We start from the raw sequence: 25,828 nt of genomic DNA on the forward strand, positions 1-25,828 counted from the left end.
GGCCAAAGTTTAAAAGCGCTTTACCCAGCGCAATGTGTTTGCGCGGACGTGCACGCCGTGCCAACCAGGGCACCATAGGGCACCGGGGAACAATGTAGAGCTAAGTTGCTTAAATGCAGCCACACCCCCTAGCCTGTCTAGACAGTATTAAAATAAAAGAATGACAAGGTTCAAACCTAGGACCCTTTGCATCATAATGAAAGTACAGAACCACTAAGCCATGACAACATAGAGGAAGCAGCCACTATTAACATTCATAAACTTACGAATGGTAGTTTAACCATTACTAAGCAGGTCTGCAGTCAGCCGAGAATTTTACAAAACAGCCAATCACAAAAAAGTGTGGGAAATGCGGCATATTTAAGCCCCATAGGCAGGAATACTCGCCATAACTGATTGTAGCTCACATTTGCAGTCAGAATGGCAGGTGCAGGAGAGGGTTCATGCTTCCGAGCACAACGTTGGGGCATTGAGGAGTCCAAATACATGGTTTGGCTCCTTGTCCACCATCACGAGACAAGACTCCTGCAGGGCTAGTTCCAAGGGACGGAGTACAAGGCAGAGGCTTGGAACCGGTTAGCTTGTGACCTCTCCAGTGCCACAGGCATTCCTCAGACTGGTGAGCAGGTCCGTCACCACCATGCAGACCTGAAGAGACGAAAGCAGGACCGCCTGAACCAGTGGATACAGGAGGCCCGAGGGATGCAGAATGCCCCACAACTGAGTATGTAGCCATGGAATGCAGTATGTAAGAATTGATAATGGAGTATGTATAACGGATAGGTATGTCTCAATATCCCTTCATTTACTTTACAGCTGCAGGTGACTGTGCTGCGAATCAGCAAGCCTATGCTGATAGGCTGCTAAGCCTGCACCACCAGGCAGGTTAGTGATTATTCTGCATGTACTGTTATATAAAATATGGGAGAGAGCATGAAAGAAAGTGTTGTAGTCTAATAAAACAGCCATAGAATTGCCTGAATAAGTCCTCTGCATATACTGTCAGATAAAAACTTCAGAGAGGCAGAAAAAGAGTGTAGTAACCCATTAAGAAAGGTAACATATGTCTGGAATAATATCCCTGCAGGCACTGTCATATAACATAAGTGAGTGAGCCTGAAAAAAGATTGTTCTAACCTATTAATAAAGGTATAATATGTCTTGAACATGTCTGCCATAAACACCGTTAAAACAAATAAAGGAGTGAGCCTGTGGAAAAGTGTGCAATGTCATTAATAAAGGTCTAAAACCCAGAGTGTGTCTGTGTCACAGAGTCTGAAATGTTGTTGTACCCTTGCATTATACAAACAGTACTGTTTGAAAATGTGCTGGCAACCCAGAGTTATGCAGTCCCATATAAAGTGGGTGATGGAAGTGCTAGTAGCTGTGAAACATATATACAGTCCACAATAGTCAGTTACTGGCTGGCATAAATAAGTAAATCTGGCACACGTGTAGCATGTAATTATTCACCAGAAATGTGAGTGTGTGTCAAGAAATGCAGGGTTCTGTACAAATTGAAGTGAAAATGTCATGTGAAAACATCCCAGATATGTAGATAAAGAAATATAAATGCAAACAAGAAATATGTAGCAGTAACATCTGCATCCTGGACAGTTAGTATGTCAGATATAGGTCAGGCATATATTGAACTAGCCAAACCCATGACACAACCTAATGTATGGTGGCAAGTGTAATAATACAGGTAGGGGATATACACTTGCAGTCACTGGGAATGTAGTGTAGACTAAAAGATCATTATAAGATGTTAACCGAGGTTTTTTCTACACCCTACCGTATGTGCATAAACCATGCAATTTCACACCTCAAGAGGTATGTGTAACCTCAAATATTTGTTGGGACATATGTCATATTGTTTTATAAATATTTACATTGATGTTGATGCATGTGCCCTGTTCAAACACCACGTTCATGGTGGCCTGTTGCTACCAAACATCCCTGCATGCTGTTGGAATATCCACTGTCATTCAATATATGCATGTGTTATGCTTGCTGTTCAACTGTTGGAACCTTGGTGTGTTGGGTTAATGGGAATATTACTGCACGCTGTTACAACTAATCTGGAATGCTGTTGTTTATGTTGTAATTAAACACACCTAATCACAGAACGTATGGGAAGGCCGGTCCCAACGGACCCACCTGTCCCTCCTCGGTTGGCGAGTGCACCTGGCACCAGCAGCTCCGGTGCCATCCCAGGCTCCCCTCCTCCATTGGTCCTGTGCCACCTTCGGGTGGAAGCGCTGCAGGGGATGGGGCTCATCCCCCCGTGCAAGCGTGGGTGGGGAAGGGCCACCTGTCACCCTTCGAAGGGTCCGGGCTGTGGTATGTAGGGAGATCCAGCGTTCAGTCGCTGATCCCCTACACCAGCTTGAGGCGAGAGTGGCGTGTCTCTCATGTGAGCTTGCCCATCCTACTCAGCCCCCAGCACAGCCACCCTCGGGGCTGTGAAGATGCACTGGTGACTGCCCATGGGTGGGGATCTCAGTTCCACTGTTACCATCTGTGGGCTCATGGGCTTGCGATTTCCAAACAACCTTCCCTGTCAATTGTGTTCACCCACCCCATGTGTCAAACTCCGCCCCTGTATGCGTCTTGTTTGTCTTGTCTGTTTACCTCCCCAACCTACCTCCCCAAATATACCTACACCCTCTACCTCACATTCCAATCTCACCTGAAAAAAAAAATAAAAAAAGGGCAATCTGTTCCCACAAAAAAATTACGCCCCATACATAGCTGCCCAATTCGCACACATGTCCGCTGGACATGTAAACTGATAATTCTAATTGGCAGTACCATATTTTGTTGTCCTCACCCCTCTCTCAGGGGTGGACGGTTTCAAATTTCACACCAAATTTCATACATACGTACAGCTGTTGCTGGTAAAGAAATGGGCAGCTATGGACCTTCCCTACACCCATCCTGCACATCCCGAGCTGGTTTCCCTACTGTCTTTCCCTCTTTGTGCCCCCTTTTTCACCACTTTCCTATCTCCCCATTTTATTTTCTTTAAAAGAAATTAGCGCGGGGTTAGCAGGAGTAAGCACTTTTAAGCAGTAGTTAGTGGGAGTGGGCGGGTGTGATCTTGTGTGCGCTTAGCTAAGCATTGCTAAGCGTCGCACAAACCCATGTAAACCCGCTTACATCTGCTTAAAAGTGCCTTAGTCACTCTGTATAACAAGGCCCTTGTACTGCTCAGCAGCAAAATAAAATACCCTTGTCAGTCTCAAGCCCCACACCTTGGCCTCACCAGTCTGCATGATGTACCACTAAGCCACAGCAGATATACAATAACCTGGTGCTGAAAGAAATATAACATGCATTACAAGGAGTGAATGTAAAGGGAAAATAGGAAAGCCATATGAATACATTGCAATAAAGAAATATAACATGCATTACAAGGAGTGAATGTAAAGGAAACTAGAAAAGCCATAGGAATACATTGCAATAACTACTGCTGTATGCCAGTTAATTCCCTAATTCCAAAAGAAAGTACATACTCCCATGTATCCAGTGTTAGCATTAGGAGGTGTGAGTAAACTTACACACTGAGAAGAGTGTACTGGAAGAAGCAACAGTCAGGTTTCAGTACAACATGCATTTCACTGGCTACAACCCAGCTTCAGATATGAGACATATAAGAACATTCTGACTGACACAACAGTGTCCACAGCAAACAAGCATGGTCCCTACCTTGCAAAACTGAAAGGCCTACGCCTACCTAACCTATCATTTTATAGCAGTGTCCTGAAATCACAGTGAGAACTGCAATTACCACACAGCAGGCTGCATGCAATTACTTTGGTGCAGAGGCCATCACATGCACATGTGCAGATACCTACAAAAGCAGCCTGTACTTGCAGTCCACACATGCAATAATATCATTGCAGCAACTGGAGAAAGAGAGAGTGAGAGAGAGAGAGACAGAGGCAGACAGACAGACAAACAAACAGAGGCAGCTGGAGACACCAAACCAAAAAAAAAAGAAAAAAAAAACACGTCAACAGGTACAAAAGACAGAAGTGAGAAATACAAAGGTAAGGTATGTAACAGAGATGTATTTGCTGGCATCCGAATGATGTGTCTGAAGGGTACTCTACATACTGTGAACCCTCCATATGTGGTAGCAGTCCGTATCGATATGTACATGCAGATGTGCATAGGGCAAGGGACATACTGCAACTGTTAGTGAAGGCTGGACATATATATGTAGTTGAAGGTTGCTATGTGCACATATCTATGTAGGTTGTAGTGTGTGGCATTGAAAACAGCAAGCAGTGCAGGTATATGTCATGTGGTGGTTAAATACTGTGGGACTGAGTTACAGCCAGTGAGGTCTGCTACAGCTATACGGCCTGAGGACAGTGAAATGCATTCTGCACAATACTGTGCAATATTATTACATAATTGTATGTCTCACAACTGTTTCATAATTGATATTCCCACCATGAAAGGTGGGCAGTATTTGTGCCTATATGTGCATGTATATTTACAGCAATGGATGTTTACAAGTATGTGTGTGTGTGTGTGTATATATATATATATATATATATATATATATATATGTGTGTGTGTGTATATATATATATATATATATATATATATATATATATATATATATATATATATATATATATATATATATATATATATATATATATATATATATATATATATATATATATATATATATACACACATATATATATGCATATATGGATATATATAAATATATAGATATGTAGATATATAGATATATACATATATAGATATATACATATATACATATATAGATATATATATAGAGATATATACAGATATATAGGAAGATATATATAGATATGTATATATATATATATATATATATATATATATATATATATATATATATATATATATATATATATATATATATATATATATATATATATATATATATATAGTGAGAGAGGAGACACGGGTCAGGCGTATTGCAACAGGTGCCTGGTGACCAAGGCATGGACTGAACACCAGTGTTGATACTGCAGTGCCATACCCCATTCCAAAACACTTTACCCACTAACTACCATATAGGTGGTTGCCTCCCCAACACTGAAGGTGTCAGAAGGGAACATGGGACACAGGTGGACAGTAGCCTCCCCTTTGATATTCACAGTGCCACACTAGTCTTGTAATCTGTCTACGTGTTACGTGTCATCACAAACGTTGTGTCATGTATGGAAATATAGGTCAGTGTTCCCCTGTACTCATCATAATGCCCCATGTGGTATGTACCTCACATGACAACTACAGCAAGTGGAAAGGCCACAGACATACCTCACAAAGAGTAATACTGCCCTCAAACACATGCCCTATGCAGACTGATTGACACAACCACAGCTAAAGTGCGTTGCATACCGGCCACCCAGTGGTTACCTCTGCCAAAAATACAGAGGTATGTCACACCCATAGCAGTCAGACAACCACCATGTCAACACCTCACAATCCCACCCGGCTACACGACCTAGGTCCCTAATCCCCACCACCTCACTAAACAGCACATGCTGGAGGGATAGGCTCCTATTGTCAAATATGTCATACTCTGGAGTAAACCACCCAGCATTAACAAACAAGGCTCCTCAGTAGCAGATGTCATACATACCCCTGATGATTGTCTGGGGGATAGGTAACACGCCCTGGGAATCACCTATGTGTATCCGGTTGACAGGAGCAAGTGAAATCAATTTACATGTGTGTCAAAGGCCAGGGTATCATATGGCTAGGCTGCTCTAGGCCCTAGGGCCAATAGCGTATTACCTACCTATGACACAATGCACACACACATGTACTCAGTGCAATACCTGCTATGTGAGTTGGAATGAGTGTGACAGTGAATGTGTGCAAGGTCTGTAATGGTGTGATAGCTTAGTGTGAGGTTGTTTCTGTCATGGTCGTTTGTGTCCTAGGTGTAAGGCCAGAGAAAGATGTGTCAGTTATTGGGATGCAGACATAGTAGGATGGCATATGTTGTGACGTAGTTCCTTGTGTATGACTGTGGTGTCCCATCGTAGGCTGAAGCAATACATGTATGCTCAGTAAGTGGTACTGCTGGTGAATCCAGCTGACATTTGAACTGTTGTACTACCTGAAGCTGTAGGCCTAAACAGCACAGTATGGTGTATGTTCGCATTCCCTGGTAACACTGTCTTGTGTGTTTCCTGTAGTCTGCACAGATTACATACCTCAGGCATAGGTATCTGTAAGTAGGGGCACACAGTACTGTAAGGTACACAGGAAATGCTCATCTGTGTCAGCATACATTTGTGTGTTGTATGAATGTCTGATGCGTGTGTAATGATGCCTGTACCATGTCCGCAATCACATGTGTGTTGCAGGGTTTGCGTGTCTACCTAGCAACATGTATACTCTGTTACAGCAGTATGCCAGCTATATTAACAACTGTGCACATATGTAAGGTAGGGGTATGGCATCAATGACTAGGGTGGGTTACTGGTTATACTGTAACTGTACTTCACATTCATTGCAATGGATGACATATTTCTTCATGCATTCACTTGATATGTACCCCCGTGGCGAGGCTGTGCATTGGATCCCAAACAATGTGCCGAGTACTGGTGTATACTGGTTTGTTATATGGAGTGTGGCAGGCACTGTCAGCCAGTTGTGGGCTGAGCACCGATATGTGGTATTGAATGTGTGTATCCTCTGACAGACAAACAGATGCTATATATGGCAGTTAACTGATATCTGTACTGTATAATGTTAAGTGTGCCACATGACTTGCTCACACATATCGTTTACTTGTCGTCCAGGCTTATGGCTCATCAAAGGAATCCCTCCTACACAGCTGCAGAGGAACAGGAAATACACCACAGCCTGGTTCAGCACTATACCCTGCTATTTTCCAGGGCCAGCCAGCACCAGCATGAGCGTACTGCACTGTGGCAAGATCTTGATTGTCAGGTAAATGACATAGGCATGCATAACCGGACATATGAGCAGGTACGCCATCACTGCAGTGATTTAATTAGACATGTCCGGCGGTGTGTGTCTGATATCCATAGACAACAGCTTGCCACAGGTGGTGGGGTGGCCATACATCCCCCCCTCACCAGAGTGGAGGAACTGCTCCTAAGTGTGGTGGCTCCTGGCCTATAGCAGCAACAACATCACACATGTGTCATCATGGAGGCCGGAGCCACCCAGCATGGTGACATGGAGCGTGCAGGTAACATGCCCTAGCTGTAGACTACTGTTACCTGTATTGTTAGATTATGCATATGTGAGATGTGTACTGTGTTTAGCAGTTGTGCTGCCTATTGTGTGCAATACTGATATTTTGAATAGTATCCGTACACCTATGCCTGTTGTTCTACTGTAGTTTAGCACACTCACAGTAGCAATGCCACAGTTGTGGCCACTGACAAACTGTGTCATATTCTTGTAGGTCCCCCTGGTGTGACAGCAGGGCAGACGATACATGCTGGTGAGTGTGTTAACACTTTAAAATTGGTATTGAAATGTGCATGTCATAGGTGAGGTGTAGGCCATGTACACATAACACACCTACGCATAAGGCATGCTGTGCATGTTTGCTGTGAGACGTTAAACATCTCAGTAAAATCAGTAGCTGCCTCAATCACATGCAATGCACAGAGCACCAGACACAAATGTGGCAACTCTGTACTGCACATTGAATAGGCATAGATGACACACATGTACACAACATAACACGTTTGTCATGCGCAGTACACCTCAACATGCTACACATAGTGTAACCGGACACCCGCTTCCAGGTCACACTTCAGTATCCCACATGTCATCCACACACCACACATAATATACCTGAGGGGTAGGGGCCTAGCATGGGGCTATGCAACACTCTTCAACACATAACACAGTCATGTTAGGCAATGCTCCCTATTGGGCACCTCACACACCCTTGTGCAATGTGGCTGTGTAATTGTGAACTTAGCCACGGCACTGCAGTTCAAGTACAGCATGCTAGGCATTGGTCTAGCACACTTTAGTGGCATTGAGTGACCACATGATGCATGATGATGATAGCTAATGGTACTACACCCCATACAGTTACAGTGACCACAGTACTACACATAGGTGTTATTGCTTTGCACCTCCATGTTGTGTGTGTGTGCACACATATGCACCTATACACATTATGCATAGCATGTTGTGTGTGTGCAAACATATGCAACTATACACAATATGCATAGCAGTCGCATTCTGTACAAAGTGACACATATTTGTCCTGGAATGATATTGGGTATATAGGTCACATGACACACATTAGGTATGTGTGATGTTTAATGTTGCAGTCATGGATCATGCAATGTCATGGCTGGCATTGGCATATCTGGAATATGACCCACACTCACCATAACCACTGTACAATGGCCATGTCCAGGATTGGTATTCCATCACGTATACATGCACCACTCATCACATGTGTGTACATAGCATGCATGTGCTACACCTGTTTCCACAATTATCTGCTACATACACTGCATTCAGACATGGAAATCCATGTGACACACACATAACACATGCAGCCATGGTATGTATACCTGTGAGTGATGGTGCACAGGACATTGCAGAGCTTATAATACTTGCACAGAAATGTCATGTCCTTGTACACATTGTGTTCCAGGGTGTAGGCAATCACTCAACATGTACACACATGCACCACAGCCATGTACACTGTCATTAACTATGGCTGTCTACACTCACACTGCATGGACTTGATCAACACATATTCTGCATGCTGACATGTGTGACATGACTGTTTGCCTTGTGATACTGTCACCCACCTTCAACTACTATTGAGTATGTTTTGGATTGCTGTTGTGTGTGTGTATCTGCTGTAGTGAGGAGTATGCATGTGTTCCTGTGTGCATATGTGCATGTGTTCATGTGTTCCTGTGTGCATGTGTGCATGTGTGCATGTACAGACCGTAAAGTATGTTTCCTGTCTTCCTCTCACAGGTGCTGAGTTAAGGGTTGGCGAAAGCAGCAGGCGACCTGAAGACACTGACACGAATAGTGGTGATGATGACACATGTATTTTGGCACAGGAAGATTTGACAGGGTCTGTCATTGGTCCGCCATTTGACAGTACACAGCATTCAACCCCATCTATGCGCACACTCATACTGTCAATACATCCCTCACCACCAATGGCCATAGGCGAGGGACAATATACAGTTGGCATTGACCAGGAGAGTGTGGTACCCATGGCACTTGCATCCCCTCACAGCAGCCATAGCCATAGACCCGGAACGGTACCACATAGGCGGAGGTCCAGGAGTTCTCGGGGGGAGCACCATTGGTCATATTGCCCCTGGCAGGCGTGCCCTCACAGGTCTTACGATGACCAGTATGTTCTGGGCTGTAATGCAGGCTCAGGAACGTATGGAACGGTACACCAGGCAGGGACTTAGGGTGCAGAGGGCACATTACACCGCTATCAATGACAGCATCCGTGACCTTGCTGGTGCCATCCAGACTTACACCGAGGTCATTGATAGACATTGGGGGGAGACATTAGATGCCCTCCACAACATGTCTTCCATGAGCCAGGACCGTGCGGGACAGTTGCGACGTCGACGCGGATGCAGTGGTCACGGATGGCCCACAGTTCACAGCCACTCCCGTAGTGGCAGTACCAGCCCCAGCAATGCTGGGGCTGGCCTGTCCATTGACCATACCAGTAAACCATATGCACGTGACTCTGGCCAATCCCAGCAGGGACATGGGTCCAGTCGTTATACCTCTGCCTCTGATGACAGTACCCAGTCAGGGTTGGTACCCAATACTGTCCGTAGCACCCCTGCCAGGCACAGGTACTGTGTCCGTGGCTGGAGACAGTGATCTGTACAGCCTAGCAAGTACAGTCTGTGGCTGTCCCACAAGCTACCGTATATGGCAGCCACATGGTGGAGCTGTGTGCATGCAGACACACACACATTAAGCAAACAACTAGGGCTCACACATACACACACACATTACATCAACATTGGCCCATGCTGTACTGTTGTCCCACACACACACACACACACACACACACACACACACACACACACACACACACACACACACACACACAAACACACACACACACATAGACATGTTGATTGGATGGGTCAATGTCAGGCTCTGGCAAACAACAAAACACCCTGTGCATATGATGATACCTGTGCCGCCTCCTGTCATCTGCATTATTGACGGAGGGACAGGCTGACATGGTGCTGATGCACAGGGTGACACTATAGCAGTGTAGCAATGATAGCAAGTTGTCAACAAGGAAGTGTAACTACATCCTTGTAGGTATATCTGAGCAGACATTATGCATCAAAGCTGTGATTGTCAATGTAGCATTGTTTACACCACTGTTAGGTCTGAGTATGTATTATCCACCCATGTGCCACTTGGCTGAAGTGTAATGTGTTGCCAGCATGTGTTAGTGAGTGGACAGTACATGTGTGATGTGTGCAGTACAGATTAGCAAGTGTACATCTGTGAACATGGTGGGTGCGCACTGTCTGGATGTACGTGCATAGTGGACACATGGGACGTGTGGCATACCCTGTTGTACACATTGTTAACATCTCATAGCATCTTTCAATGGCCAGCATGTATTCTACTACAGTTATGTACTAACATGGGTAGACATGTGTATGACATGGGTTGACACTATGCTGTGGGTGAGACCATTAATATCTGTCAATGATTTGTGGTCTGGTAGTATACACAACCTCAACAGCATGACAATAAGCAATCATTGGATGATGTCCTGACAAATGACACACAGTAGTAGGGAACCCAGTATCAATTGGATCCTTCTGGTGCTACACTATAACACTAACCAGTGGTAATGACCACCACCCATAACTGTGACCACACCTGTTTGCCATATTGCCCCCTTAGGTACATGCAGACACACTAGGGATGTGTCCATCCAAATCTGGAAATGCATGGATTGGCCTACAATGCATTCCCTGGATGGGACGCATATCCTACACAAGGGTATCATACAGACAGATACCTGTTGTCTGATACATGCTGTATAGCAGTAAGCTGACTGTGGAATAGTCATCCTCATGTACTATACATACTATCCCGTCAGTGCCACACAGGTGGTAGCCCTCAACATGTATGTTGGGTACCAATGTGTACATACAGACTCATGTTATGTCATGTGTCCCTTGGTATCCACATATCCATAGGTATTGTGGAGTCCCAAGGTGCATCACATAAGACATTAGAGGCCTAAATGCATATCCACAAGGCAGTCGTACACCTATAAAGACTGTCCATTCTTGGCAGACTTTGTTGTGTATGACCATGTCTGACATATACCCCATGCATATACCCTCACTCACACTACTCTTAAGTAACTGTCATGGGTGTGTGTGCCACAGAACACGACAGTGGACGGCCTTGTCACATGCATACATATGTAACCTACGATCTGAGAAGCAGCGGCACAACCTGTCAATGGAAACAAATGTATTCATGTAGTATGCAGTCTTCACACCTACATACTGATTCAGGGGACATGTACACATACATATTTACCACGCAGATACCTGATGTGTGCAATGCACTTACTGTTGTAATCATACTATGTCATACCTTAGTAAAAGCAAAACCCACACCGCATTGACCAACATTCACACACACAGTCAACATTTGCAGGATTCAAACCCCTATCTAGCTATGTTATGATTCTAGAGAGAAATGCATTAACACTGCACGCTACTTATTTATTGGTCGGTTTCCCTTCTCCGGCTGTATTTGTAGGATGGTGACATCATCAGTCTTTCCAAAGAGGAATGTACCTCTTTTAGTGAGTTTTCCCAGTCTCCAAAAAGGGGACACCTCCCAAAGGAAACTGCACACATACACCCCCCAACACACACTGTTTGCAGGATTCAAGACCTACCTAACTATGTTATAATATCAGAGAGAAACGCATTAATACGGCACGCTATTTGATTTTCTGGCTGGTTTCCCTTCTCTGGCTATATTTGTAGAATGGTGACATCATCAGTCTTTCCAAAGAGGAATGTACCTCTTTTAGTGAGTTTTCCCAGTCTCCAAAAAGGGGACACTTCTCAAAGGAAACTGCACACATACACCCCCCACACACACACACACACTCATTGTTTGCAGGATTATAAACCCCTACCTAACTATGTTATGATACTAGAGAGAGACGCATTAACATGGTGCATTATTTGCTTTACTGGCTGGTTTCCCTTCTCCGGCTGTATTTGTAGAATGGTGACATCATCAGTCTTTCCAAAGAGGAATGTACCTCTTTTAGTGAGTTTTCCCAGTCTCCAAAAAGGGGACACTTCTCAAAGGAAACTGCACACATATATACCCCCCCCACACACACACACACACACACACACTCACTGTTTGCAGGATTCAAAGCCCTATTTAACTACAGCATGATACTAGAGAGAGAAACACATTAACACAGCACACTATTTACTTTACAGGCTGGTTGCTCTTCTCCGGCTGTATTTTTAGGATGGTGACATCATCAGTCTTTCCAAAGAGGAATGTACCTCTTTTAGTGAGTTTTCTTAGTCTCCAAAAAGGGAGCATCTCTCAAAGGAATCTGCACACATACACCCCCCCCCCAACTCCATACATTGTTTGCAGGATTCAAACCCCTATCTAACTATGTTATAATACTAGAAAGAGACGCACTAACATGACACACTATTTGCTTTATTGGCTGGTTTCCCTTCTCTGGCTGTATTTGTAGGATGGTGACATCATCAGTTTTTCCAAAGAGGAATGTACCTCTTTTAGTGAGTTTTCCCAGTCTCCAAAAAGGGGACACCTTTCAATGGAAATTGCACACATACACTCACTGTTTGCAGGATTCAAACCCCCACCTAATTACGTTATAATACTAGAGAAACTCACATTAACATGGCACGCTATTTGCTTTACTGGCTGGTTTTCCTTCTCTGGCTGTATTTGTAGGATGGGGACATCATCAGTCTTTCCAAAGAGGAATGTACTTCTTTTAGTGAGTTTTCCCAGTCTCCAAAAAGAGGACACCTCTCAAAGGAAACTGCACACATACACACACTCACTGCTTGTAGGATTCAAACTCCTACCTAACTATGTTATGATACTACAGAAAACCGCATTAACACAGCACGCTATTTGCTTTATTGGCTGGCTTTCCTTCTCTGGCTGTATTGTAGGATGGTGACATCATCGGACTGGACATGGTGAAGTGTGTACACTTTGTTTTGTGCCATTCCAGGAATGGTCCATGTGGGTCAGCAGGTGTCAACAGCTTGAACAAGAACTCAGAATCCTTACCTTGTATGATCTATCTATGGACACATTGACATTCCATCATATGTCAACACATATTTATTCACAGCTTGTTGGTTTTGTGAATACTACATGTGTCTGGGATGTTGATAAAGGGCTAAAGTCTATGTGACACATGTGTAGATGTGTTCATTGATGTATGTCCTGGGTGGCTGCCTTGCAAACAGTCTAGCATGTTTGGGAACCATGATCCGCACATGAACATACCACGGTTGGTAGGGTTGTGTGTATGTCAGCTTCCAATAGCTCTGTTTATGACTGCAACCATGATGGACTACATGACATTGCAGATCAGACTTCATAGGCGTACTGGACTTGACTTCCCATGGTGTGTTGTGCACCAACACTTGTGGGGAGTGCCATATGTAGCTGTGACACATTCAACAGTTCCACATCCTGTGTAGGGGGTGAGGCTCAGCTGACTGTTCAGGTGCATGATCTGTTTGTTCTGTAGTTTGTGCATGACACATATTGGGAATCAATGTATTCCACTTACTGCCATGCTTTTGGCAGTGGGGGTAGCTGCTCATCCATTCTACATGTGATATCTCCTGGTATGATGATGTGGACTATTGTCAGTGGGAGATGGGTATGTACATATGGGCCTGTCTGTCATGATGTCGGCATTGTCACTCAGATACAGTTGGCCCTGACTCAGGACATATATGGGTGTACATTGCTATTTATGACATAGCTGAAGGAGGTGTCATGATTCAGTCTGGACTCCTTCTCAGCTACTCTTTACAAAACACCAACGAACATGAGCACTAATCCCTGTTATACACTTTTACATGCTTAACACCCTACTGATCCTGTGTGATCAGGCATGTCCAGGGGTCAGTTTTGTGTGTACTCTTCAGTCCAGCTGGTGGATATTGTGATATTGACACAATGTCACATCTGCCTCATGTACACAGTCAACCCTCTCCTCCTCCTGACAAACTCAGATATATATGTGAGATGCACCTATATAGACATACAGGGTGCTGAACTCTCTCAACTCATGACTGGCATAGTCTATCAGGTGGTGAAAGTAACCACACACACCACATATCAGTCTCACGTATCCTCTAGCAACAGCACTCAAACCACATTATCACACATAGACATACTCGGATGATGTAAATGTACTCTACCTAAGCAGCAGAGACCTCCAAAGCAGACACACACACACCTGCTACCCCACTACAATACCCACATATTACATAGTTCACAATGTCAGTGTGCCACACAGTCACTGCCCCTCGGGCTAAACAACACACCTAATACACTTGTAATAGGCGACAATTATTGTCAGACACACTGACGTACCACTCACCAGCCCTAACAAGGGAATAGTCACTTTGGGCTGTCTGTTGGGTGTCAGGATCTGCCGCATAACACAGGCAGTTAGGTCACTCCAAAGCAAGTACAGGACTGGCACCATCATTGTCCATGCTGGTGTGTATAACCTCAGACGTAACTCCCCAGACCACATGACATGATACATGGAGGAACACTGTGATCATGTAGCCCAGGCCAGTATGACCCTGACCTTGTCTAGCATCTTACACCCACCAATTATGATGTCACAGTATATGGACACACATATCACATTTAACAGTTGCCTACCAAATTTGTTTAATTCATAGGGGATACAGTGTCTGGCAACCTATGGTGACATGCTCAACATGCCACGTAGCTTCACTATGGACAGCTTGCACCTGTCACCCTTGGACTGAATGCTGGCTAAGGCTCTTGCTACCACCATAGTGCCTTTATTAAGCAGGGCTCAGAAGACAAACACACCTCCATAGACATTACAGGTTAAATGAAACTAAGGGTAATGCTGCTCAACAACAGTTGTGTTAACCTCATATTGCAGCTACTGAGGACTCTCCTCAGTATGGAGGATAGCGATATCTGTGCACTGATATACGCCTGGTTCAGGCTCGCTTATGCACACCAGCACTACCAGGTTATGTTTCATACCATGCTGTCTGACAACAAGACTTGGAACAGACAACATAACTAGGGGGAGTATGCATATACATCACAGATGCACACACCTCTGGGTTAGTAGCACTGCACAAAGCATCACAGACCATACATATACAACTACCATTGTGCAATGCTGCCTTTCAGTTTGTTGCCTACTACAGAACACACTCCCAAACTCAGGAACCACACTTGGCTTTCGTGGGAACTATGGAGAATATGAAGGTCTCCACAAACACCATTATATTGTGTGTCTTCTTATACACAAATATTGACTGGGGATACTACTCAAGCCCTGACACCCTCACCCAACAGTCGCTACAATTTGTAGACTCATATGCTGTGGCACAACCAGTCAGTACAGCCACAAGGGGGAATACATATTGGACCTGATCATCACCAACACGGGGACTCTATGTTCCACACCAGCGATATACCCCTCATTGGTAAAGTCAGAACATACATGTATCTCACTGGACATACATATACCCTCCACACACCCATCCTGGGTAATCTTGGTGAACTTCTCATGAGCCAACGTCTGACGTCACTGAAGCAAGGTGGTATCCTTCAGAGACCCTGAGACAGTGGCAAATGCGGCTCACACTGCTGCATCCTTTACATACACATTCTATGGACACCTAGTAGACTGCATGGATTGTGCTATCCCAAACAAAAACAGGACTCACTACTCCAATGGCAGGGGGCCTGTGTGGTAGACCCCAGCCATTAATAAGCTGTACAATGTCAGGAGGAAGCTACTACATGATAGAGCACAATCCCAGACTGGGAAGGCATTTGTGATCTGTACTAGCAGACAGCTACGATCACTCATGAACTCTTCTAAGGGCCGCTTCTACCAGACAATTGCAACAGACACATAGGAGTATCACACGGCCTTTTTCAGTTATGTCAGGAACCTGGGTGGACACTCACTGATATGCTGTGAGTTACTGCATACTGACTAAACCTACCCTGAACCCACTGGCATTGCCAACATCCTGGCAAACAGGTTCAGTGCAGATGTCTCCCACCCATCCCCCCTAAGGAGCAACTATCCATCCCAACAGCGTATAACCTCCCTGACATCACACAGTAACAGGTGAGTGCTGCCCTCTCCAAAGCGTACATCACAGTATCAATGTGACCAGACAGTATCCCAGCCTGCATCTTACATGAGCATCATGACAGACGCAACCCTCACATTACATCACTGTTCAATATCAGAGTTACCACAGGATATGTACCCAAGGAATGGCGTACAGCGAAAGTGGTCCTGCTCCACACAGTTGGTGCCACAATGGACCACAGACAATATTGCCCTATAAGCCTAAGTAGCCTGCTCTGCAAAGCTATGGAGCGTATTGTCATAGGACTCATACACATAGACATCGGGAACCTACAGACACTGTGTCCTACACATTTCAGTGTTGTTGTGGGCAGATCTTGCCTCTTGAACCTGTTTGTATTCTTTAAACAAAGGCCGAAGCAACATCTTATAAAGAACTGGTTATGCCCTTGTTCTTACCCTGACTAATTGTCTGCATTTCTTTTTTTTTTTTTTGCCATGTTTCCATATCCTCCCTCCCCTTTACTTTTTCTAACACTACTTACCCCTTAGTTGCAAAAACTACTTTAAACTATTTCCTAAAAATAGGAGATGAACTATCTATGAACATATTTGTTAACAACCTCACATACATTCTGTAGGAGTATCTTATTCCTTTCAAAGCTCCTGTATTTCTTAATTAGCTTATTTTACTGTAGCTAAGGTTCTCTACTGATTTCTAATGATTGTATTATTTTTATATTGGTGTAAATATTTCTCTTTCTATATGGTATTGTTTCTTAGATAGTATTGACTTTGGAACTACAGTTCTCTCATGTACTGTTTGTCTTATACTTTCATGCTTCCTTTTTCTCAGAAATTTGTACATTATAAACATTTAAATGTTACTGTGGAGCTTTTCTCCCCGGGCCTCTACTGAAAATGGAAATATATCCAGTTGGACTAGCCCGGTTAACAAATGTAAAATAAAAATAAAATAAAATGGCTAACAGGTCCATCGACATAGGGACAGCTGTCCACACAGCCTACCTGAACCCTGCAAAACCCTTCAACACAATAACCCACTGGGCCATTATGCATAAGCTCACCAGCGTCGATATGGACACATATCTCACACGATGGATTGATACCTGGATCAGGAATAGCACCCACATGGTCAGAATTGCAGGTGCCATGTCTGACTATACACCAGTTACACATGGCATCCCACACGGCTTGGTCCTGGGACCTCTCTTGTTCAGTATATATTTGTCTGACGTACAGGCTACCACAGGGGGAATATGGCTGAACATGTTTGCACTTGACTGCAAACTGGGTGCCATGATCAACTCTCCAGCTGCCACATGCATACTCAAACAGGGTCTCACAGAGATGGATGACTGGTGCCTGAGCCATGGCCTACAGCTAAATGCCATTAGTTGCATAGTCATCCCCTTTGGGAATAAGAACATGCCCACACATTACCACATAGGTAGTACTCCATTACATATGGTAGGAGTTGTTAGGGGTTTGGGGACATGACTTATTCGTACTGTCACCTTTGACATTCACGTTGCCAAAGTGGTTGGACACACCTTCTATGTGGGCCACCTTATCCCATATGGTTTCACATTTAGATCGAGTGAGGTCATTGTGCCCCTATACTCATCACATCCATGCTTGGTTACAATGCCACATTTGGGGTGTACCTTACCCGACACCTGCAGCAACTGTACTGGCCACGGATGTTCCTCACCAAGCAGATCTAGGGACTCACACAGATGCCCTGCACAGTTCAGATGCAGTCACTCCAGCTCTACTCAGTCGCTTACCACCTACTCGGATATGATGTGTGCCTGTTGTTTACAGATATAACCAACCCAGAATTACTGGACATGCTCCACCTCAGGATATCCGACTCCCTTGGAGCTACACACTCCAGGGACGTATACCTCAGCACAGATGTTAATAGGACATTGTGGAGGGACAGATTCTTATCCCAGAGGCTCCACTCACTCCACAATGTAATCCCAGTTTCACATAGGCAGAGCCACCCACTGACCACCTACTGGAGACATCTTGATGACTGTATGGGTGATCGTATGTTTACCCCTGGGATATCTTCTGTTTTCCTGCTAGACAGAGGCACACTAGCCTAAACGTACATGGGCTATCTTGTGTGACCTACTATTCACACACACACACAGTGTAGTAATCTGACAGGGTTGCGAATGCCAAACACACTCTGGCTAGGCTTGTACATGCCCTAGGGAAAATAGCCTAGTATTGACCTCTGAACCTATGCTAATGTTCAAGATGCACAATGTTTATTTCCAATACTGTTTGCAGGTCTTTATCATCTTTGCTTTACCAGTTTCTATGAACAACTTTGGAATCTGCAGAATATATTTGATTATGATAGGGTTCCACTATATTATAGATGTGTCTGTTGTCATATGACTGTGTGCACAGGGCAGATTGCTGTATAGTGATAGGTTCCTGGGTTAACACATGCAACTGCCAGATATGCGTGGCCCACTGCTGTACTCAGACATGGCCTAAGTGTGTGGCATGCCCAGTTCTGCCATTCTATGTTTTGTTGCCTGACATTTGTCTCATTTATTCAAGTGTGTGAGCATGCCCAGCGTGAGCTTTCAGTATGTTGCTATCTGAGGTCCACTACATTGGTTGATGCGTGCGAATATGACCGATATTAACATTTATACTGTGTGTGTTGGAAGTCAGGTTCTGTTCTCACTGCAGGACTCACCTTTGTGGCATAACTTGACAAGGATTATGCTGTGCCTGCAGGGTTTCCATGAAATACTTTGCATAGACTTATCAACATTCCTTCATATAGGCTGACCATTGCAATACTGTTATGGTTTAGTGGTTCAGTACTTTGGCAATAGTGCACAGTATCCTGGGTTCAAGGCCCATCACTGCCTTATATTTTCATACTGAGCAGACCAGACTGCTGAAGGGCCCGTTAAGCAAATATGAGCATGTTGGCTTTTGTTCAGCTATGCCCTACTTAGACCAGGCTTGTCCAACATTGCTCAATATTCACCAACATTGCTGGATGTTGTCAAATATTACTGAACATTGACCACAGTTGTGCTAGTTGGTGTGTGCGATTTTGTTTGCATATACTACATGGTGGTACATGCTGTTTAGCACTGCTTTATATTGCTTAGCACATGGCAATCATGCCTTAGGTGGTTCTGCAGAGCTGCCTATATCAGATGCACATACTACACTCCCTGTACATGTTTGAAAGCAGGTAGTGTCAACTTAGGCATCCCTTTTACTATATGTGCGAGTTGGAGAGAGGTATCATTTCCAGAGTTCCTACTGAGCCAGTGCATGTGCTATGCATTGCCTCTTTGCCAAGGCCAAAGCATACTGGGTATGCCTCCTTCTGCCTACTGGGGCAGGCTCAGGTTGTTCCTCGTCCGAGTCATGCTCTGCCTGTGATGGCCTTGGCAATGGTGGGGGGCTGTTTGGCCCAGGCCTATGCTGGTCCTGCTGCATCTGTTTTCACAGGATCATATTATGTAGCATAGCACATACCATGACAATTTGGGTACATGTAGTTGGTGAGTACTGCAAGGCTCCACCAGATGTGTCCAGGCACCGGAACCATGACTTGAGCAGCCCAAACACACGCTCTATTACATTACGTGTTTGTGTGTCTGCCTCATTATGGCATTTCTGTTCAGGTGTATGTGCGTTTCTGAATGGTGTCATCAGCCACTGCTACAGTGCATAGCCAGCATACCCCACTAGGTGACCATGTGGGATGTCCCCATTGGCAAATGTCTGGTACAGCTGTGTCAGATGCCAGATATGGGAATCATGGTAGCTTCCAGGGCAGCCTGCACACACACATTCAATATTATGCCCTGGGCATCACACATGACCTGGCAGTTGATGGAGGGGAAGCCCTTGCAGTTGAAGTAGACCCTACCCTGCTCGCTGGCTGGTGCTTTGATGCATATGTGCGTGCAGTCTATTTCACCCACTACCTCAGGGTATTCCGCTATTTGCTGGAAGAGATGCATATTGCTGGCCAATACCTCACGGGAATTGGGGAAATATACATGATCACCGACGTGCTGACATGGCATCCAGGAATTGGTGTAGTACCCTGGATGCTGATGCCTGTGATATCCCCATCATATCACTAGTTGGTCTCTGGAAGGTACCTGTTGCTAATATTCTTAGGCCAACACATACCTTGGTTTCCACTGGGATGGGTTCCCCTCTGTTGGTTCTGTGTGTGAGGCGTGGCCTGCACAGCTCAACAATTTGCTGCAGGAGGTCTCTGTCCACTCTATAGCGCTCCACTATCGCCAGCTCATGTAGCCCCTGGTAGGTTACCCTGGACCTGTAGACTCTTCTCCGTTTCCTCACTGTGGGTTGTCCACCAGCATTTCCATTGTCACCACCCTCAGCATGTTGCATATGTCGCCTTATAACAGCAATGGCAGCCCATAACATTTCTTTGTCTCAGTAAAGCTTTTTCAGTTTTCACTTTTATTATCTTACTGCAGTGTCTGTTGTGAGAAACATACTGGACTGTTGTTTGCAGAGTTTTAAGTGCTAGGCTGGGCTGGGCTAGTGTACTGTCTGTGTAATTGCCTGATTCTGATTGTTTTCACCTGCTTGCTCTGATAGTATTCCCTGGTAGCTTCCTACTATTTGTTGAGCTTCCTTTTTCCTTTTTGTTTCCTCGGGGGGGGGGGGGGGGGGTGCCGCGCACACAAGCACTAACACGTGCACAGCAGCTAACATGCGCGCACACATGCTTACACGGACTAAAACTTACTTATTCGGGTTAAACCGCATGCACATCAGCGCAAATGCACTTACAACTCTTTAAACAGCCTTATACATGCTTACTCCGGCTTAAACATGTGCACTCACGCTTACACTCGCGTACTCTGTCTTACTCGGGTTTACACGCGTGCACACGTGTGCATACCTGTTCAGCAAGAAACTTTGGTGTTGTCTACGGCATACACCTTCCATTTCTTGGCTTTCCCTAGCCTACCTGTTGGCACACCTCTTTCCATGATGTATAAATGACAGCTGACACATGCCACTCTGCCCCAATGAGCTTCACTTCTTTCATACGTACTCCCCTCGTGATGTCACCTATCTTCTACTCTGTTACTCCCCATATCCTACTCCTACACTCCACTGACTGTGCTCATTTGCTATGTAAACTTGCGATTGACTATCCTAACACTCATTTACATAGGATTGCCTACTGATGCTTGGTTACATCTCTTAGACTGAGCTTCCCCCCTTAGTAACCTCTACTCGGTGGCCATGTTGTCTTCAGCCTGCCATTCCCTTGCATTGTACATTAACAATTTCAATAAAATCCACATTTGTGGGTTTTAATTTTTAGTATTCTGGGTTTTAGAGCACAGCCTGTTTGTGCGGCGCTGCGCTATGCTTAAACATCGGAAATCGGCAGAAAAAAAATTATTTTTATTTTCATATTGCATCAGGAAACATTTCCAATGGCCATATATTTGGCCATTGGCATGCTTCCTGCACTGGATGCAACCTTTATTTGGAGCTGTCACGGCTCCGTTTTGCTATTTGCAGAATGGTACTCAGTTGTCAACTGAGTACATTTCTGCAAATAACACTGCTCTTACTCGGACAGGTTCAGGTTTCCTGAATCGCAAATCTACCTCACTTGCATGCCTTTCCCCTGCAATTGTGGTAATTTGCATATCCCAGCCCTGTCCGTGTAAGAGCCGTTTTAGGAGCTCTCTTACACGCCCCTACAGGCTGTTCCTGGATCGCTCGTCGGACATGATGGCTGCATGGAGTCTTACTCTACTCTAAAACTCCGTGCAAGCTTTAGTGAATCCAGCCCATATGGTAAATGACACAACATTAAGACTAAAAAGTGTCAAGCATAACCATATTTTTAGAAAATGAATGGCATTGTTAGGCTTGTACAACGAAGTAAGCCATTTCTCAGAGTTTTGAGAAGCATTTTGTCAGAATGAAAGCTCAAGCACCACTCATTTCACAGACCATATAGACTTCAGTCATGAAGCTGTTCATCCCAGTGACACTTCTAGAACCATATACTGAATTGTTTTGAAATTCTTTCCACAAAATTTCTTAAGGATCTCTCCAAACCCATTTCATTCAATGGATTTTGTTACATCTGGAAGGTACAAGATGACTTGGAAAATGAACTTTATAGAAAATATTCCCCTGCATTAGTTTTGATTCAGTGCAGTCTGGCCATGTAATACAACGTAATTATAATGTGAAACTTTGTCAGGCATGCTAAGCCCAGGATCTCCACATGGCACAAGTTGTTCAACCAATATAACAGTCCCACTTCTGTCTGTAGACCAGTGAGTAGCAATTTCTGTACTATATTCTTTCTGAGAAATAGACAGCTCTTAAGACATCTTTACAAACCAAAGTGTGTGTGTGTGTGTGTGTGTGTGTGTGTGTGTGTGTGTGTGTGTGTGTGTGTGTGTGTGTGTGTGTGTGTGTGTGCGTGTGCGTGTGCGTGTGTGTGTGTGTGTGTGTGTGTGTGTGTGTGTGTGTGTGTGTGTGTGTGTGTATTAAGGAAGCTAAATTTCTGTGAATTTAAGAATAAAGGAAGGGTTTATGGGGCTTATGGGTTTCATACCTGATAGGAACAATGCTCAGGCTGAGTGGAAGCATTTTCGTTGTCTGCACTATTCACGTAGAAGAACTGCAGGGCATGTATAGACACCAGTGACTGATAGTGAAAGCATACCAAAATATGTTAAAAGATCATTCAAATTAAAATCTGAACCTTGTAATATGCATTAAAAACCAACAGGTGCTTGCAAAAAATGAAAATGTGTATACTGATGCCTAAAGGTTAGTATGTTGATTGGCTGGTTATGGATGCACGTGAATCACTTCTGAAGGCACGCTGTATCAGTGGGTCTCATTTTTAGTAATGCCATCAGGTGTGTCAGTGTCTGTATGAGAGCTGATTTGCGATCAGTTAATTTCCTGTCACGAGTGCATCCTGGCTTATATGTGTGGTTTCAAGAATAGTTTCAAAGCAACCCTGAAATGTATTAAGATTTTTTTTAGAAAATGGATAGGTGAGTTATCTTTTATTAGAGAGACAATTATAATCTAAAGCTAAACATTTCTGCCCTTGATGATGTTATAGTTTTAGAAAAGACACTGTAGTAGACTGCAAAGATACATTTAAGAGGATAAATTTAAAAATGAATCGGGACAAAGATTTCTTTTTTATTTGTAGGTTTTGTTAATTGATGTCTCTTTTTTGGCTAATACAATTTCAAGTTTTCTTCAGCATTCAGTTAAGATTTAGCTTACTGCTGTTTAATGCCAGTTCAGTTTTAAGTGAATCTGTTTCAAGTGAGTATTTTATGAAAAGTCAAGTATGTGTAGTTCTATGTGTGCATTTCCATCCCTACAGAATTTGAGTACACTCAATTAGCTGTTAGCCTGGTTTGTTGATATGCAGTTACCTCATTATTGACAAACTCATGATATATCCCAATGACTTAGTTTAAAATTTATTTTTCCATACAAATCCTGTTGGCTATGCAGGGCATGTCCATTTGTTACAGAATGAAGCTAATGCAATATAAGTGGGCTGTTCTTCATATCCAAATTACTGCATGATGTGGACTAAATGCTAAGGTGTCTCACTGCTTCCTGTTTTTTGAATGGTACCCACAGTGTTGACAAAATAGCTTTCCTGTTTTGCAAAGCCGCCACACTGGCTTCTTCTTTTTTTTTTGTTCTTTTGTTTTTAATCAGACTTTTCGCATAAGGTTGCCAGTGTCATTGCTAAATAAATAAGGCTGGCTGCTTCATGGATCCTTTCTCAGCAACAACACCCTGATTATCTTACAGAAGGGTAACATATTTATGAGTGACCTGGCATTGACAAATTAGATTGTGAGAGAGCATGTGATGTCATGAATTACAATTGAAAGTTTCATCAAACAAAATTACTCAGTGGAAATCTGTATGCATTTTGTAGAGTACATTGTGTTATGGTGTGTGGTTTAATTATGTTGTACCTTGTTTAGGAAATAAAAAGTATGTTTCTGACATGATTTTGACTTTTCAGATGTTGCTGTATTTGTATGTCACCACTTGCAAATATCTGGCAATGCTGATGACAGTTTACTGTCATTTGTTGTTTGCTTAATGTGATGTCAGTCCAGATTATACTGCTCTCTGAAATAATAAGCTGTACACACAATGCCTGAACTGTCAAGTGAGGTTATATAAACAGTAGCTAAAAATATAACACCACACCATCAGCTAATAGAACTACATTGTAGCATGTATACTGTCTTTACTTTTTGCTTGTTGTATTTGTTTTCATATTTATTTTCCTGGAATAATAATGGGCCGGATTCACGAAACCTCCGTGTAAGACTTAATATGTCTTACTCGGAGGCTGCAGTTGAACGGTATGATGTCAGCATGCCATGCATATTCATGAGGGCATGCTAAATCATACCCAAGTCTAACACGGTCCATGTAGAAAAGTAGGGGGCGTGTCCGATTGCCGAGTACAGCAAAGGGACACACCCCCAGAAGAGTCAGAGTCCTAAAAGTAAACACCCACGAGCGAGTCCGCTGAAATGTCAAGGAACACAACACCACACATCCCCACAGACTAAATCCTACTGAAAATATGTAAAATGTAAAAATAGCAGTTTCCTTTTTTTTATATAATTTCCAAAATGTTTGCCCACATTTGCGCTCGTTTGCGCGGGTATGCCCTTCGCTCAACCACAGTTAGCAGATATGACATTGAAAAGCATATAAGATCTACATATGTAAATTAAGCAAAGTAGCAATAGTGTAGCGGTAGAGACGTCGCCCAAAGAATAGGTAGTCATGGTTCGAGCCCCACAACATCCTCCTCCATTTTTCTTTAAATAAGTATGAAACAATTCCCCGATATATATAAATTTAATTTAAGTAAAATATAATAAAATGGCCCATGTATTTCTGAACAAAACCTATATTATGTATATATAAAAAGGATCATAATTGCCCGTAGCTTAGCAGTGCTTTAACAAGCTTAATATGAGTGCCCGTAGCTGAGCAGTACTTTAACAAGCTTAATATGAGTGCCCGTAGCTGAGCAGCGCTTTAACAAGCTTAATATGAGTGCCCGTAGCTGAGCAGCACTTTAACAAGTTTAATATGAGTGCCCGTAGCTGAGCAGCACTTTAACAAGCTTAATATGAGTGCCCGTAGCTGGGCAGTGCTTTACCCAGCTTAATATGAGTGCTTATGGCTAAACAACGCGTTACCCAGCATAAGCCATTTGCGCGGAGCTGCACAGCTCACCAACCAGCTTACCGTCGAGCA

General features: G+C 43.8%; 1 protein-coding gene across 2 annotated transcripts in view; it reads right to left on the minus strand.

The window, feature by feature from the left end:
- The window catches only part of LOC122809338 (3-galactosyl-N-acetylglucosaminide 4-alpha-L-fucosyltransferase FUT3-like), a 476,207-nt gene that overhangs the window by 96,023 nt on the left and 354,356 nt on the right, over positions 1-25,828 (minus strand). The window lies entirely within an intron of this gene.

This window comes from Protopterus annectens, chromosome 8.part0, assembly GCF_019279795.1.
Source record: "Protopterus annectens isolate FY-2018-M chromosome 8.part0, PAN1.0, whole genome shotgun sequence".
Lineage (NCBI taxonomy): Eukaryota > Metazoa > Chordata > Ceratodontiformes > Protopteridae > Protopterus > Protopterus annectens.